An 18,222-nucleotide genomic window follows, 5' to 3' on the forward strand; every position below is an offset into this window, starting at 1 on the left:
CTTTAAGGATCTCTTTTCTGACGCTTGAAATACTATATAATATACTTACTAATAGATATCAAATCTGATATATTATTTAGAAGATCCGTACGTTTTATTTAGAGAAAGTTGGAATAGATATTAGGTGCTCGATAGATCGATCTATTTACAATTACTTTAGCAATAAGCAGCGTTAAATTCTATCATCAAGACTTTCGTAATCCCTGATTCGTAATCTTAAGAGCAATTTATATTAGCAAATATAAATTATAAGATATTTTACAAGCTTCGATGAGGGATGCGGATATATAATACAACAGATATACTCTAATTCTTGTTAGTCGATTTTAAAAATACATTGATAAATAATAATAGAGTACTTGAATATAAATAATACATTCGATTAGGTACCTATGTTCTTTCCTACGTTTATCGAAGCTTCAAAAACGGACAATAGTAAATCGCTATACGTCGAGGACCGGTCTGTGGAATGGCGTGGTGCTTTTAAAAAATAGAGAACGTATTCGAAATTGTTAAAATGCATTTAGAAATAGTTCGTTCGAGCGAGCGAAGAGAAGCCGACGGAATGGGAACGGGAAAACCGAATACGATGCGTTCGTACGCTCGCTCACGTATTGTACTCCGAATCCCGAAACGACAGATTAAAACTATTTCTCTCGAATTTCGTGTTGCACGAGCATCGGCTGCTAGGTGTACACGACGAAAACACGATTGACTTTTATACAGTTCCACGCTCTTCAACGCTCTCTGTCTCTCTTTTTCTCTCTCTCTCTCTCTCTCTCTATCTCTTTCTCTCTTTTACGCTCGTACATACAAACAGCGCGGCTTCAAAGAACATAATTCAGGGGATTATCGTCCGCGAAATGGGGTAAATATTAGCACCATCGAAACCGTGCCTTCCGCCAAAAGCAAATTTCAAAGTGCACCAAAAAATAAATACTCCTACCAAGCGACAAATAATAAACATCGGCCGCGTCGACGGTAAATTTTCCCAATTTTTTCAAGCCTGATTACGTTTCTAAGTCGATTTTCGGCCGGTTGACATGTGGTGTATCGAAGGAGGGAAAAAAGAGAAAAAGGAAAAACAAAGGGAAAAAAGAGAAGAAAAGAAGAAAATTCATTCGATGACAACATTCGATTGAATCATTTAACATTATTTTTCTCTTTATAAAAAGGACGTAATCTTTCTTTAATCATATTTCGATTATAATTTCTCAATCGTCGGATATTCTTTTAAAGTACATATCGGTAAAATCTTTTTTTAAGATTTCATCCTAAAATGAGTAAAACTCATTAAAGGGACCTTGAACTAAATAACATGACGTGTTTCATAGAGTCTGAAGTGTTAAGAAATATTATTTTCACGAGATGAAAGCAATAATAACGTTGATAAGATTTCATTACTCTTGCGAGAGTCCAGGGGATTAAGAACTGAAAGCTCACATCGGAATGGAATCCTCTTTTCACTTCTCTATCTCTTTCACTCCCTCTCATTCTCTTGATAATCGAGATAAACTTTGGTGTTAGCCGCCAAGCTTCTCCATCCACGTAAGAGCATTCCAATGTCGCTTTCGTTTGCGAATGGTTAATCGTCCAGCCGTTATGAGAAACATTAATTATCATTCACTACGGGGCTCTTAGATCATTAGCCCCTTTCATCTCCGTCGCAAACGAAGAATTCTAACGTAATCGTTGAGAAGCGCGAACTCGCACGTGCTGACGATCGAAAATAAATGAAATGTTATCCGCGATGACAAATGCGCGTTTCTTCATTTCGAACTTTCTTCCTAGTGATAGAAACGAATTTCTTTCTTTTATTATTATTATTATTATTATTATTATTATTATTATTATTATTATTATTTTCTTCTTTTTTTTCTAATTAATACGTAAATTCGAATTTTTGATAACACTGATTTCATATCGCGATACATCGAACGATATTCTCAATTGAATTAACTTGACGTTTGTATACGAAATACGTCCGAGTTATAAAACAAATCATTTATATTTTGTGATTGTTACTTTTAAAATGAATATTTTCTCTAAAACTTATAAAAATAAAAGAAGATGATTTTAATGCATGCACAATTCTGTAAACTTTGAATAATATCCGTGAAGATCGTATATAAACGTTAATAATGTCGGAATGCAATCGCTTTACCTATTGATCTCGCGAATACGATTAAGGATTCAATCGAGCGAAAAAAATTTTAATCCGTCTGCACGTATCGTTTTATCAGAACTGGCGTGAAGGTAGTCCGTTTACTCCCTCTCTCTCTTTATATCTATATATATATATATATACATACATATTTATATATACATATACATATTTTAGTATATATATTTAGATAGATTATACACACACACACATATATAGATACATATATATAGATAGATTTTGAATAAATACGATATTTCTTTAAACAAAGTTGATATAAAAACAAATATATGATAGTCGATCGATTAACGCTATTATAAGCAAAAGTATAAAATAAATGTCTCTTACAAAATCATGATATCCGACGGTACTTTCAAAACGACAGAATCGTTAAATACCCTTTAACGTAAAAATATCACAGTATCTATCACGATTCAATGTTTAATATTTACTCGAAAAGCTTATTTTTGCTTACCCGAACAATTTTATTTTTTTATAGATAATCAAACGTAGATTGAATACTGTTGGAAACACTGTAGGTAATTATTTGTCGAATTCGATTGATAAGCGATCGTTTTATTTAACGTCGTATATTTAAAGAGAAAAACCAAATTGAAAGCACACCGAAACTTTTTTCGTTAATTTCATCGAATATTCATAGAACATCCATAGACATTTTCCCGACATATTGGATCAGAGTCCCGATTGTACCTATATATCTATCGTTTCATCCAACTTAAATAAAATAGCAACTAAGTTTTCCGGTATCATTGAATGCAAGGAAAGAGAATCTTCTTGTCTCGAGCTTAATAGTTGCTAGCTAAGATAGTTGAATGGTAACGAAATTACTGTGTCGTATCTACCGCGAGAAGACGAGGAAGTGCGCGCGAAGGAAATCAGAGAAACGAGCCGACTCTGAGTCTCCTTTTCGTAATGATGCCAGTCGTGTTAGCTTCTATCCGAACCAGATACCTGCTTCGTTTCCTGAACTTCTTCCGTTAAGCATGGAAGACTTACCTAATCTCGAATCTCGTTACGTGTTTGACGAACAAATCAGATTATCCAATCTGTTTTTAAAAATAACTTTCAAATGTGAAAATATAAATCAGTGATTTTCCAGATAAAAGTCTTAAACTCGGTAAAAGTGATAATAAATTGCGGAATTGAATGAGAGATATCATGAACATTGTGACGCGTGTGAAACGAACGATTCCTTCTAAGAAAAGTATCCCAATAGAATTAATGAATTAAATGGACGTAAAGGGAGTACCAGCAATCAAAGTATCACGGAAAGAAGTAGGTAGGTACATGGAATTGGCAAACAATTTGGATTTTCGAGGCTCCTACGAATCTTGTCCTTTCGCTCTCGAGGCCTGAAGTACGACAAAGGGCTTTCCACGGATTCTCCGAGGACAGCACGAGATTTCTTTGTCAAGCACTCGAGCTACGAGGGACATCTGTTACTTTCCAAGATTGTATCGCGCTTAGAGAAAGAGACCTTTCTTTCTTTCTCTTCTTTCTCTTCTTTTGAAAATAATAAACGACGACTAGCTACCCTTATTTTTCTAAGGATCCAACGAAATATATATCTAAACACAACGAACCGAATTATACGTCGACGTAAACCACAAAAAGCACAAACAATTTATTGATGCTCTACTATCCGATATCGAAAGAACAATGTTTTTTTTATAGCTAGCTATTCTAATTATTTTTAATCGAACGTAAAAATTGTTCTTCTTCAAAGCTTCTCCCCTACCCGTTCGATCGGAACGATTAAAAGCTTCGCTCGGTGTTCTTTCGGGAGAACAGCGGATTTTATTTTTCGTGCTTGTCGCCGCACCATATTTATGCATGAAAATAACGCCGATATTAATTGGGCGGATAGGTAGATGTGTGCGCGCGCGAACGCGAGCGCGCACGTGCTCGCAAAACGCTTTTCTGATAAAACTTTGAGGAAGCATCGCACCGTATTATTTCATCATCCCTCTTCGTTAAATAAGCACGATGAAAGCGTAGCTGGTTCAATCGACACCAATTTTTCCGCGATCACAACGCGACGCGTAAGCGGAGCGTTAACTGCTCGTCATTGTACGATATACAATTTGTATTAGCGTCGCGTTACGCTACTACTCCAAGTCATTACGTTTCTATCAAACTTTATCACACTTTCTCCTTCTTTTTCTCTCCCCCTCTCTCTCCCTTTCTCTCTCCCCCCCCCCATCCATTTTTTAATTTCTTTATTCCGAGCAAGAAATCAATTTTCGCAGAAAAATGATTATTTTTTCGGTTAAAAGAACGATAAAAAAGACGTTCTTCTTTTTCGTTGAATATTTTATGAAATATCTTAGCAATGAACATACTTTATCATACTTTATAGCAACACTTTGTTTTTCAATTTGAATTTTTAATCGATCAAATTTTTCATTTTGTTTAACGTTTAATCATATTTACATAAATGACGTTAAAAATCTACAGCTCGCCGACTTGATAAATAGTCGTTGAAGCATTTTTCTTATTATATATTTTTATTTTGTGTCATAAATTTGCAAATTAAATATCCCTTTAAATGAATTCAATAAATTACATGAAAACTTCAACCGACCGTAAAGGAGTAACCTGTTAAGGAGTGATCATAGGATTTTACTCCGATCAAATACCGCGGAATTCTTATTTCTTTCACATTACGTGAAGTCCATTAAAGTGTGCCAGACACGGGAATTTAATACTTTCAATTTTTAGCAATCCGTCGGATACTGTTGGATACTCCGCAAAGACCGTCCTTATTTTAACCCTTCAAATTAATTTCTCAGTTAATTATTTTCAAGATTTTATTACGAATTCTATTTTTTCGTTATACTTGACAAAACACAAATTATTCCGTCAAAGTTACGCGTACTTTCTCTCTCTCTCTCTCTCTCTCGCTCTCTCCTTATAAAAATAAAAAAGCTGTGTAATTTAAGTGATTTAATCTAATCGACACCTTCGAACTATCTTACAAAGATAGTTATTTAATTCGGAAAGTTTAACAAAAACATCGATAAAATGGAGCAATCGAGCCCTATAGAAAAAGTCGCAAATAAACGGCTTTTTTGCTCTTATTCCTCGCACTCACCGCGATTCGGAGTTAAACTCGAACAAAACTCGCGTGCGTGTTCTCTTTACTCCTAAACACGTACGTACGATGATGATCGCTCGGAAGAGAGGCGAACGTACCGTGTCGAGAATGGCCGTGGTCAGGCCGGATCCAGTCAACAGCTAAAAGCACTATCCGCGTGCGGCGTGGTCCCGCTTGATGCTCTCCTTCTCACTTGCCACTTTTCCTTCTGCGACTCTCTCCTTACGATTTTTTTTCTCGTTCGCCTTTTATCAACAATGGTAGTCGACGAAATGGAATAAGAGGAGAAGACGAGCTGGTCCACCACCCTCCACGTAGTTATAGTCGTCTTTCTCGGCTCGATACGTCGTAGAACGCGACAAGATATTCTTTCTCTCACTGATCACCAAATAATATAATAATAAATATATTGCACAGTTTTGGTACCAAATAACCAACACTTTCTGCTCGTTCAAATCGCGCTCGCGTCGAGAATCGTGGAAACTGTTGATGACAACGAGAAGAGAGAACGAAGAAGAAATCCGTGGTAGAGTTCGAACACGCTCCTTTCTGCGCGCGGAGCACGAAAGGACGGAGGATGAACGGCAGACCGACGAATTTGGAATTGTTGCAGCACGAACGAACGTAGGCGTCCTCGAATGATATTCCTTTTGCTCTAGACGATGCACCTCATGGAGAAATATTTCTCTCCCTCTTTCGATCTCTCTCTCTCTCTCTCTCTCTCTCTCTCTCTCTCTCTTTCTCTCTTCCTTTATATCTCGCTGTCTTTCAATTATTTGTTTCTCTCTTTTTCTCCCCCCTCTTACGTGACGCCGGTCGCCTTGATTTTTATCGTCGTTTATCGCGCCTGGTTGGCCAGGAGAGAAGCACGAGGACAATTCGGCGCGATTCCTTTTGACACGGTGACGAAGAGAGAAGAAGAAACGGAACAAGAAGAAGAAGAAGAAGAAGAAGAAGAAGACGAAGAAGTAGAGGTAGAAGTAGAAGAAGAAGAAGAAGAAGTAGAAGAAGAAGAAGAAGAAGAAGAGGAGGAGGAAGAAGAAGAAGAAGAAGCACGTGCGACTTGAAAACGGGGGTGCAGTGACGCGTCGCTGCTACGGTGCGCGGCGCCCGATTGACCACCAGAGTCTGCCTTCCCTTCATGCGGAGATCCCTGCCGTACGATTTCGGTGTCCCCCACCCCTATGCTTCTGCCTCTTCCGCGTCCTCGGTACCCCTTCTCTGAATCCTCCTAGATGCCCCTTCCAACTGGTTCCGAGACTCGTCGCCTTTGCCTTTGCCGTACGAGAAGAGAACGAGAACGAATACAACGGAACGAGAGAGCGAGCGAGAACGAGAAAGAGGGAGAGAAAGGGAGAGAGAGAGAAAAGAGAGAGAGGATAGAGAGAGAAAGAAGGAGAGTATATGAAAAGGAACGCGTGTCTGGACCAGTAGGCGGAGCCTCGATTTGCGAGGGGCGTGGCTGGTTATTCCCCCGCGACCTACTATCATATAAGCGACCGTCAAACGTACCAAGAGTAGGGGGTTCAAGCGAGTTAATCACGCCCCGTACCTTAAAATAACATCGAAGGACGACGCAACGACACGCAGCGCCGTGCCGATATAGACACGAGCGACGTTGGGCGTCGCTCCCTCGTAGGCGGCCTCTCGTATCCCGATTGGCTCGCTCCAAGAGACGCCATTGTTCTCGTTCTTTCGCGCCTCTCGACGAACGCGAGAGACGCACGCCGACGCCCGGCGTCGCGACGCCACTCTCGCACGCAACGCCGTCGTCGCGCGGCCCTCGTTCGACTGTCGCTCTTCTTCCGTTTCTTATTCTTTTCTTTCCATCTCTCTTTTTCTCTTTTTCTCTTACTCTCTATCCATCCTCCCGTCCGTCTATCGTTCGCTCAACCATCCAACCATCCATCCCTGAAACGTGCATAAGGTAAGTCGAATTTCTTCGTATATTTTTATCACCATAACGTGTCCCGCGTCCGTTTCCCTCCGTTATCATCGTATCGAACATCGACGCTGCCGCCGACGGCTCGAGAATTGTTTTTTTATCTTCTTAAACTTTCGACCATTTTTAACCCTTTCATACCTACGATTTCGCGCCGGTACGAGGACAGTGCTGATCGTGGCTCCGAGCGATATCGACTCAGGTGGATGCTGTGAGATGACAGGGGCTATTCGAGACTCGAGAGAGAAGATGGTGCTTTATGTTTCTAGTGTCTCAAAACATCGTTAAGATTAGACGGGGATCGCTATGCCATCGTCAGTGATATATTTCGCCGGGATTACTTTTCTTGTTCTAGAAATGAAACCACGAAATAGTAGAGATTATATCTTTTCTATGTGCAATAATATCTATACTCTTGTCTCTTGAATTTTTATAGGAATCGTACGAATTACACAATGATCCGGTCTTACGAACTATGTAAGCGTCCGCTTATCTACTCGTTTCTTTTCAACTCATTTTTCTAGATGGTCTCTTTGCTATCGTAATATTGTATTGTAGCTCGATCGCGTTGCAGAAACTTGAAGACTCTTTGAAAGGGATTGGTATTTATATTAACGTAAGGAGAAATGCCGAAAGTAAAATAACCTTGTTATTCGTGTTGGTACTCGTGGTTTACGTAAGAAGCAGGTCCTTTGTACTTTGATGTACACGGTTTACAATTGACATATAAAACTAAGATCAAAATGGAGCTTAAGAAATGTTGTAACGCTTCGTCCAACAATTTCCTTCGTCAAAGTAGAAACATCGATGTTATTTCAACCAACATACTTAAATAATGCGAATGGATGAACGAACCTAAACTTAGGTACGAATTTCAATTACGTTTGTAACAACAATTAACTGCTAGAACGATTCAAACTTGATCACGATCGTTCGTTCTTTTCTGCACATGTTTTACATGAACGAGAGGTTACATTTGCTCGCGTTTAAAAAACTAAATGTTACTAATCGAATTTGTCTAATTTCTTCCAATCATTTATCTTTCTAATCTAATCATCTTTATCGATTTAATCCATACGGAGAGCTTACGATTCTTTGCATAGGAAACTATATATTCGATTCAAAATGGTGGAAATCAGAGAGTGGGTCGTGTCGAACGTCGGGCGTTACGTCCTATCGAATACAGGTTTTTGGATTAGGCCAGTCCCGTTTCATCATTGGGCTAGCGACACGTTCTTTTTTTCTGTCGTGACGAGTCTACCAACCCTCCCTCCCCAGTTCGGTCCCATGTACTATCCCATTGAATTGTAAATCAAAGCCCGACGGTTGCACAATCGGACATTGTTTCATTTCGCAATTCAATTTATATAACTCTCCAAGGATTATAACAAATTATTTTTATTCTTTCGATTTTGAATTATTTGATTACTTGGTTATTTATCAAAGTATTGTGATCTGTCGAACTTAAACTCCAATCTTTTGAATCGATTCAAAAGGAGGAAACACTTTTCAATATGTTTCTCCACTCTCGCGTACGTGACTACCCTTACGTATTGTATCACCTCTTTAATTGCTAGCGACGAAAGAGGATTTAAAGAATGAAAGAGAAAGATAGATAGATAGAGAGAGAGAGAGAGAGAGAGATAAAGAGAAAGAGAGAAAGAGAAAGAGAAAAGAGAAGCAGCCTGGAGGCATCCTCACTCAAAATAAATACTACAAGGCCGACGTCCCTTTGCCCGCTTCGATGGAACAGGTGGCTCCAATTAAGCCCCAATTACCTGTGTATCTAGTTCTTATTTGTCCTAGTAGCAATCGGGATACAGCTTTCGAGTATTCCTATGGGAGAGCTCGAGTTCGTGCACAATCGACTATTTAAAAGACCGTCATTGGATGAGACGAAGATATGATGTTATACGAAAAATCGATATGTATATAACGAATCATAGTATTCCATTACGTGTCCCTTTCCCTTCAACAATTTATCCTACGTAAACAGGACAAATGGAAATTCATTTAGATTCTGGTTTACATAATTTTTTCTATCAACACGTACCAAACGATTACCAGACGTTTTTTTATTCTTTGTCGTTGTCTTCCTCGTCTAACCAACTAAAAATGCTTCCTTCAGTCAACACGAATACAAAATAAGTTGAAAAACGCGATAGTGAGTGCTAGTGAGCTTTTTAACGAGAAAATGTTACGTATAGCGAGACCATTCCATTGTTTACATTCAGAGTGAATATTCACACGAAAGAGCGGGGACCTCGTGGCAGGACATCGAAGCTTACCATCAAGGGCAAACGATCTCACTACCATCACTAAATACTATAGAGTCACTCGAGCGTGCAATAAACCATTCATCCGTGTCTAATCGATTCCGAAACACGTAAATCCATGGTCTGGGACCGTCGTCGACTATATCCTATGCATTTTTCGAATATTCCAACACGTAGGTATTAAAATACTTCATACGATGCATTTACATAATCCTTGTTTCGTACGTTCGACGAAAGAAGTTGAAGAGTGTTAGGACGTTAGGCAAAAATTCAAATGAATTGCAAATATTGTTTCGTGTTATCAAATGTTAATTAACTTGAACGATGATAAATACGGATAAGATAGAAAATGTTTTGAAAAATATCGTAAAAGGACAGATATATTTAACAATCTATTGTGAGATAGACAAATGAAAATTTAAGAAAAATAATGGATAAAAAAGAAAGGGGAAAGGAGAAAGGTATCGGAGTAAGTGAATAATACGTGGATAAATATATCTAACTAATTACATCCGGACATTTGAGCGACACTTCTCATTTATTTCAACCGTTGATCTCCAGTACGAGTAGCCTACTTTAGATAGGAGGCTCATTATATCGAACGAAGTGAACCGTATCGATCTATAGCCCGCCCACGTTGTTGTCTAATTCACTTTTGACTTCCGTGTATCCGCGTAAATTTTAATATTCTGATTCAAAAAAATAAGAAATAATAGAATTATCTAGATCATATGAAAAATTCAATGGAAGTTTAACGCGTAAGAATCAAAGAATACGTGTAACTTAAACTACATAATTCTACAAATTAAGATTACACAGATATCTAGATATTTTTTAGAATTAAAAAAGAAGAGAAACGTTAGAATATCTCAACGACGTATTAGAAAGATAAAAAGGAGAATATACACGGTAGCCGAATTCTCTCGACGAAATTGAAACGTCTAAAAGTTTATTAGATTGACATCATCTTTCATCCGTGTGTGTATGTGCGTGTGTGATACATTTTTACTTATTAATATTCTCGAGGTGATAAGTAACAGCAGTCATATCGTTGTCAGAGATCTATAGCTGACTCTTTCGTCACGCCTCTCATGTATCCTTCGGCTTATCCACCGCGTACAATTGGATTTATCAAGTTAGAGCTGAAACGTAGCGAACCCGATGTATTTCTTGTTCGACTGTGGCTCGTGTACAACACGAGGGAGTATCGGATGAGCCTACCAAACATGACGGAACGACGTAGAATACATACCAACGTAACGACGAATCTCATTGAACGAATCGTCTCGATCGATCGGCCTGTAAATTTTTTTCGATACATATCGCTATCGGATATTTAAGTTTATTGTCCTAAGAATTTGTTACTCGATAATTTTCTTACTATCTCGGCCTATATTATTTCAATTTGTACTAAACAGGTCTTGATAAAATGACTGATAAAATGATTACAATACAAATTCCAAAATGTATTTGAAAATGTTCAAAAAAAAGGAAATGTATAAAAATAAAAATAGAAATGAAAAAAAAGAACGTAATGCGCTTTGAAAGAGCCAAACCTTCAAAAACACATACACCCACCGTTGTTACCCGGGAAAAGGGCCGATTAATTCGCAAAAGCACGCGCAACGTATTTTCTACGATAACGTTTAACAGTTTATCGAATAAAGTGATACGGATATATATCGGTCGACCAATCGAGATGGGTTTCATATTCACCGCCAATATTTGAACGTTTAATGCGCGTGTAACACGTCCAAAACCCGCATTTATTGTTGGCAAGCATTTTCGTTCAAAGCATTTACAATTCCACTTTATTGCCTTTCGGCTTATCCGGGATTGTGCGAGTGCATTTACGAGTCGCGTTTCATTCTGATAATTGCCATTAAGTTAACGAACTGCAATATGGATATTCGAACGCGATCGTGGAACATTCCGATTAACGTACGTAAATAAGATTACCTAGCACCGAACAACAGATTATTATACATTTCGTAAATGTTACACCCATTATTTGAAAATAAGACAATAACGGAGCTATCGAATCATAGGAGCGAACGTTTCGTTTCGATTATGATTCATAATTATATGTTAAAAACGTCGAGTCAAAGATACGATCAAATTTCTCAATAGAATCGATAAAATTGATACATACATTTATATCGTATTAAATTGTTTCCTAGCAACAAAGAGAGAGAGAGAGAGAGAGAGAGAGAGAGAGCGTTCGGCGAATCTAATCTAAATCGTGGCAAAAGTAATTTTTTTTTATCGAAGTTTAAGGAGAATTTTATTATAAGTAGGAGAGAAAGAAAAAGGAGGCCACTGATTTCGTCTAATCGCGTACATGCTGAAAGGGCTTTCCGTTTGAAGAAAATATCGGGTTACAGAAGACGCGTTCTTGAGTCGCCCTCGATCGAAGATGGAAGAACGTAGAGAAGTCAAAGTCTCGTAGAAAGAGGTGAAAAGAGGAGGGGGAAAAAAGAGAGAGAGAGAGAGAGAGAGAGAGAGAGAGAGAGAGAGAGAGAAACGAGGTATAGTGCGTGGACCCTTCGAATACGCGGAAGTCGGCGACGGCGCTCCGAAACGCCAAGCGGCATTAGGCGAATTTTATTATTCTCCGATTTCAAGGTTCGCTGCGCCGCAATGAAGGAGGATAGAAACGGCAAGTGCATTTTGCGGCAAACGAGCCACGCCGACATCTCGGTGTAATCAGACACTGGCGACGTGCTGCTGAAGCTCTAGAAAGAGAGAAAGAGAGAAATGGTAGGGTAGAGAAAGAAGGAGAAAGAGGGAAAGAGATAAATGTAATTGAAAACATCCGAGACGAGAGATCCGCCACGCTTCTGATCCCAGCCGCTCTCTCTTCTCATCCCTCTTCCACGTTTCCCATCTCTGTCTCCGTCTCTCTCTCTCTCTCTCTCTCTCTCTCTCTCGTTCTCTTTATTTCTCTTTCTCTTTTTCTTTCTGTTCTACTCTTTCTTTCACTGCATTTAAACGCACTCTCCCGCTTCTATCTCACGATTAAAAATCGCTCTTCCGACGCATCAGCAACATACATACGAATACATTTTATAAAAGTATGCGTATTCTCTTTTCTCTTTCTCTCATTCCCTATCTTTCTCTTATTTGTCTCCTGTCAGTCGTCAAGTAACATGTCACTCTTGTACTCCAAATGTTCTTGCTTTTTCCCCATTTTTTACGATTTCCTTTATACCTTCTATCCGAGTAAGTATAACCCATATCATTGATTCTTTTTACTTTCTCGCATAGATCGTTTCTATGATCGATCGAAAGTACCAGGACCGTTGTAGGTAGCATTGAAGAGACACGCGATACGATTCGTACGCCGGCAAGAATGACGGGACGTTAAAAAAAAAAAAAAGAGAAAAGAAAAAAAATTACGATAAAGAAATCCTTTCATAGAATTGCGGTATTCAATAGTACAGCTATCGACTAGTTTTCTTCAAAATTCACGGAAACGGAGCGACCTCTGGATGATCGAAAACTTGAAAACACCATGCACAACCCATGGCTCTTTGAAAAGGGACACGATCTCTTCTCGAAAAAGGGCATGTAGAAACGCATGGATAAGCAAAGAGCGCGATAATACGTTTTCAAGTAGCCTTCCTGGTTGACGTAAAGAAGGTGTAAATACTAGGAACACACGGGGTAGAACGGGGGTTTAGGGGATAGGGGGACATTTTCCGCGTTGGATCGGCGCACATCGGGCAAAGGAAGCCGCCTCCATCCTTATTTTCTCTCTTGCCAATAATTTCAATGGAAACTTTTTCTCACAAAATTCCCTCTCCCTCTATCTCTATCTTTTTCTTTCTTTCGTTCTTTCTTTCTTTCTTTCTTTCTTTCTTTCTTTCTTTCTTTCGTTCTTTCTTTCTTTCTTTCTTTCTTCCTTCCTCTTTGCTTCTATTTTCTCGGTACGCTCCGTTCGTATTCGAAAACGTATTTGTATCACGGTGCATGTGAAACGATAGAGCAAAAAAGGGATTTCGAAATACGCTGACATACAGAGAGAAAGAGAAAGAGAAAGAGAAAGAGAAAGAGAAAGAAAAAGAGAGAGAGAGAGAGAGAGAGAGATCCGCCTCTGATGAATACCGCAACCAGTGGCCACCGTGTTTTCCCTCCATTGGTCCATTCTAGCAACCTCTCCTCCCCTTGAAATCATCCCCCGTGCTGCATCCTTCTGTTCGACTTTCCAACCCCTCTGTAAACCGCGAAACGAATTCTTTCTCTCTCTCTCTCTCTCTCTTTCCCTCTCTTTTTGTCTTTCTTCTTCTTTCTCTCTCTCTTTTTCTTTTTTTAGAACGAGCGTATAATTCTTTTGCACATGGGTATAAGCTGTAAATATATTGCATGTACTTATCTATCTATATATATGTATACATACATAAGTACATATGTAGTAATTTTTATGTAATTTTTAAATACATACGTTTAAATTTGTATACTCGCGTTGGATTAAAGGATATTTAATAATAATGGGGGATATTTTCTATATTTCTTCATCCATTTCTATTTAAAATGATAAAAAGAAAAACACGTCTTACCGATGTTTCAATTAATGGATGGAGATTCCATTTAAAATAGAAACTTCGTCCAATACGACGTTCCTAACTCTCTTGAAAAATCTGTACGAGCAAAATTCACCTATCACGAAAGAGACGGCGGCATCGAACAAAAAGATATCTAAGGAGAAAAAGAAAGAAGATGAAGAAAATGAAGAAGAAGGAAGGAAAGAAAGAAGGCAAGAAAGAAAGAAAGATAGAAAGAAAAAGAGAAAGATAAAAAAACGAAAAGACGAAAAGAGAAGAGAGGAAAGAAAAAAAAGAGCGACCGATAAACAAACTCCAGAGGATCGCGGCACTTTAATCTCCCTTTGGAGGCATCAGCCGCCCTTTGCGGCACGGAATGAAAAGGGGGCCTGAATTGATGGTGGGGGTGTCCTCTCCCCACCAGGACTCATTATAGCAACATGCGGTAAGTATGCTCGTGCTTAAGCTCGCGGTACCCTTCGGAACGGAGGGGTGCCTTGGTTTGGAGGGTAAGCATTGGTTATATGTATATATACGCAGTCTCTATAAAAAGTAGTTGGAAAAAAGAGAGATAGAGAAAGAGAAAGAGAGTGGAACGCGGAACAGTAACGTTGAAAGCAAGCGGACAGCGATGGAACAAGGACGGTCGGAAGGAGCATCCCTTATTTCGTGGCTGCTCGTTGCACGGCTCGACGCATTCGAATGGTCTCACTCCTCCTTTCTGATCCGGGCGGTTCCAGGTGGTTGCTGACCCCTCCTCTCGAAAATTAGCTGTACCCCTGATCTAGCGGCTCTTACACAGCTGCGACCAGGTCGATTCGTTGCGTCGATGCATCTAGATAGGTGTGTATATATGTGTGTGCGCGCGCGCGTGTGTGTGTGTGTAAGTACCTATTTATTCTCGTCTTCTATTCTCAATTTTTTTCCCTCCCTTACACACAACATTGTCTTCCTTCATTGAAGTCGCAAGCGTCTAGACTTTAGAGGAGACAAAGGGTAGTAGATAAATTTTTTTTTCCTACGGCTTCTAACGTAATAAAAAGCTTGTCGCGATGCTACTCTAAAACTCGCTCCTTTTATCCCTTCTCCAGTGGCGTGAACTATCTATGAAAAAATTTAAGAACTTCCATCAACCAGATTTGTTTAAATTTAGATATATTCTATGATAAATTGTATAACAGGTAAAGAAAAGTAATAAGAAATAATTATTTTCTTTCGATTCTCTGATTAGATATTCTTTCATTCACAAGTATTCTAATACTCTAACCAACGATGTCTGATCAATATAAAATTCTGCATATCTCTTCGTTTTCTTTTTAATCAAAGATAGAATATTATCTGAATTACCTCTGTAAGAAAGTAACAAAAAAGATCTCTCTTCATACGTATAAGTATATAAATCTACGTAACATTTATGCCAGACATTTTTGCGATATAGGTAAGTGAAATAGAGGAGAAAACGAAAAGTCTATTCTCTATTTCTCTTCCTCTCTTTCTCTCTTTCTTTCGTAATGCTACAAGGAACGGCAAAGGTGAGAGAAGATAATCTTGAAAGGATGAAACGATGGCGATAGTGCAAGTAGCGGCTGTAATGCCGACGACGATGGTGTCAGTGCTCGTCACGTTGGCGACGGTGGTGGTAATGCTAGTGGTGGTAGGACTTAGCCCTCCTCTCGATAGTACGAGGCAACCCTTGGTAAGAGGCAACGATACTGCTCTTGCGTCCGTGAAAAGCCGCTGCGAATAACGTGCTTACACGCGATCATCCGACCGCGATCTTCAATGCCCGTAACAGATCAAGCTGCGGGCCCCGTGAATCGTACTTCTAAGCCCTACGCGCTAAGAGCCAACGAGTATGTATTCTCGTGTCCACGTAAGAGAGAAAGAGAAAGAAAGAGAGAGAGAGAGAGAGAGAGAGAGAAAGAGAGAAAAAGAGAGAAGCTAAGTCTCTTCGCGGATGAACGAGCCACAACGCTTCTACGCTCTTCCATCGACGACAATACGGTGTAGATTACTTTTCAGAATGGGCGGCGTGACGTAAACGCAACGAGAAGACCGTTTTTCTCAAAGACGACGAGCGACACAACAACGAAACTGTTTGCCAACACAATTTGCACGGATTAAAGCGCGTGGGTGTCCAAATTCTTTTCTCTCTGAACCCTAGGTCGTGTTGTCGTTAAATACTTTGGGCAATGCTTTTTCGATATTGCCGTTCAAATCAAATGAATTAGGAAAAATCGAACGAGGGTTTCGTGATGTTATTTTTAAGGTTTTCCTTTTCCTTTCTCTTCTGTTTTTTTTTCTTTCTTTTATTTTCATTTACGGACAGAGAAGATTTTTTTATGAAAATGTGCGAAATCTTTATCTGATATGTTTAAATATCTAGTTAGGATTAGGTAGATGAGCTTGTACAACTGTTTAATATATAAAAAAAAATAATAAAGATCATTCTGGTATGTCAAACGATTAAAATTGAATTTATTTGAATGATTTACAATGAAAATGTTTATGTTTAAGAAGACTGCGAAAAGAATTAAAAGTATGTTTTACCGAATTCTAAGCAACGATTCATCCAAGCTAATCCTCGTCTTATTCAACGGGGACGAAAGAAAACGCAACGTTTCTGCGTAACAATAAGGTGTAGATTACCTTTCAAAAGGAGCGCCATAGTGTAAATACCACGGTTATTTATTGTTAACCGAACAATGATAGCGTTCATGGATGAAATCTATGAAAATCTTTGATCTTCGGGTTCTTTAGATTTTTGCATTAGTATATATATAGATATTCTATTGAACTATTTACATATAACGATTGTAACTTAAAAGAATTTGTATATATAAATAACGTTCGATTAGAAAATGTTAATCAAAAATTAGCATTTTCGTAAGTTTTTCTACTTCTCGATGTCTATGACAATTTAACAATATTTAAAATTACACAGAATGAATTTGATATTCCATTTTGTATATTATATTATATACTCGATTAAATCCATAAAATATACATAGAATGTATCTATAGTTAGAATCAGTAAAGGGCAAAGGTGGAATCCCTAAGAGAAATTAATTGAAAATTTTTATCGACGATGACGTGATAGTCCGACAGTGAACGGTAGATGTTGAACCGACCGAGGACTTCTCGAATTTGTTGGGTCGGTTCAGGAACGATAGTCGAAGAAGAGAGATGGGTATATCAAAATGGAAAAAGAGAAGAAGCAAAAGAAAGAGACCGCATTCCTAGACGGCTTACCGGTTAGCTATCACGGCGGCCATCGCTCGGCTTCTCATATCCAAAGGTGGCGGATTTGTTTCTTCTTCTTATCCTACGAGGACCTTACTTTAGGACTCTTCGAAAGACTCCTCTCTTCTTCTTCTTCTTCTTCTTCTTCTTCCTCCTGTTCTTCTTCTTTCTGTCTTTTTCTCTTATGAGGGTTTGCCGGTTGACCGATACAAAAGACACCCCAGGGAAACAACTACGGTGTCATCTTCAAGGAATTTTCCTGGGCTACTGGATTTGAAGATGCTCCTCCTACCAAATTGCTTTAAGGATGAGATTTCTATAACTTTCTTTGACAGATGTTTGATAATGTCAATCACTGTCAATAATATTATTATATCGTAGGTATATTTAGGATGTATAATTTTACAGGACGATGAATAACGAACGTCATAATGGAGCTAGCAAGAACAGAAGCGAATATTCCTCTGTATCGTGAGTTCTATATCTATCAAACAGTAAAGACAATGGCTTTTGGTTAATATTTTGGATAGAGCGGCACGATAATTAGTGCCGATGAATAAGAATGATTAATTATATTTACGTATAATAGTATATATGTGTGTGCGTGTGTAACGAGGAAGGGTGAGAGTTTTACCTAATTGAATTTCATTCAACGCGTAATTAATGCATTTTTACGAAATCGTTATTAAAGGGAGAGCGTTCTATATCGATCGGGACGTTAAGTCGATATTGAAAATATGGAAAAAAAAGGGGAAAAAAAGAGCTAACAACGAACAGTTCCTATTTGCTTTGGCGGAAACGATATTTTGTTAGTTACGGTAACGAGAAAGGGAGCGAATGAGAACAATGGACGCGTACTTGATACTCACTTTAAATAACACTTACCTTTCTTCGCGATAGGAGATAAATAAAAGTACCGATATTTATGAAGTACT

This window comes from Vespula pensylvanica, chromosome 8 (assembly GCF_014466175.1).
Source record: "Vespula pensylvanica isolate Volc-1 chromosome 8, ASM1446617v1, whole genome shotgun sequence".
Taxonomy (NCBI): domain Eukaryota; kingdom Metazoa; phylum Arthropoda; class Insecta; order Hymenoptera; family Vespidae; genus Vespula; species Vespula pensylvanica.